Genomic DNA, 557 nt, shown 5'->3' with positions numbered 1-557 from the left:
AGAGAGAGAGAGAGAGAGAGAGAGAGACTCTCAGCTGCTGAGGAGTCCTTGACCCAGTTCGATCCTCCTACACACTGAGAATCTCACATCCTTGACGCAGTTTCCATCCAGCCCTCCTGAGAATGAGGAGGGGCTTGGAGAGCCTATCTTGTCATGTACCATCAATAAGGTACACTGTACTCAGCTCCCCACCCCAAATATTTGGAAATAAGATAAAAAGTGTGTAATAAACTCATTAAATATCATGTGAAGGTATAGTTTAATGGGCACACCCAAGGAATATTTAATTATCCAGGTAAGGAAATACTATTTCTTCAAAACTGTGACACTGATGAGTCAAATGCGAGAATTGTGGGCAGTGTTTGGTGAAGCCCCCTGATTAAAACAAGCTTGGAAGCAGGAGTGGCATCCACTTCCACAAAAGCTTGCCTCTGGAAACCCTATGAACCTGGAGAAAGGATGAAAGTTATACAGGTGGCCAGGACTTTTGTTCATAGGATCGTTATGAGTTGCCTGAGACTCGACAGCACTTAACAACAACAACAACAACAACAACA

The sequence above is a fragment of the Elephantulus edwardii genome, unplaced genomic scaffold (assembly GCF_000299155.1).
Source record: "Elephantulus edwardii isolate Elephantulus edwardi_28Jun2011 unplaced genomic scaffold, EleEdw1.0 scaffold00074, whole genome shotgun sequence".
Classification (NCBI taxonomy): domain Eukaryota; kingdom Metazoa; phylum Chordata; class Mammalia; order Macroscelidea; family Macroscelididae; genus Elephantulus; species Elephantulus edwardii.
This window is presented reverse-complemented; position numbering follows the sequence as displayed.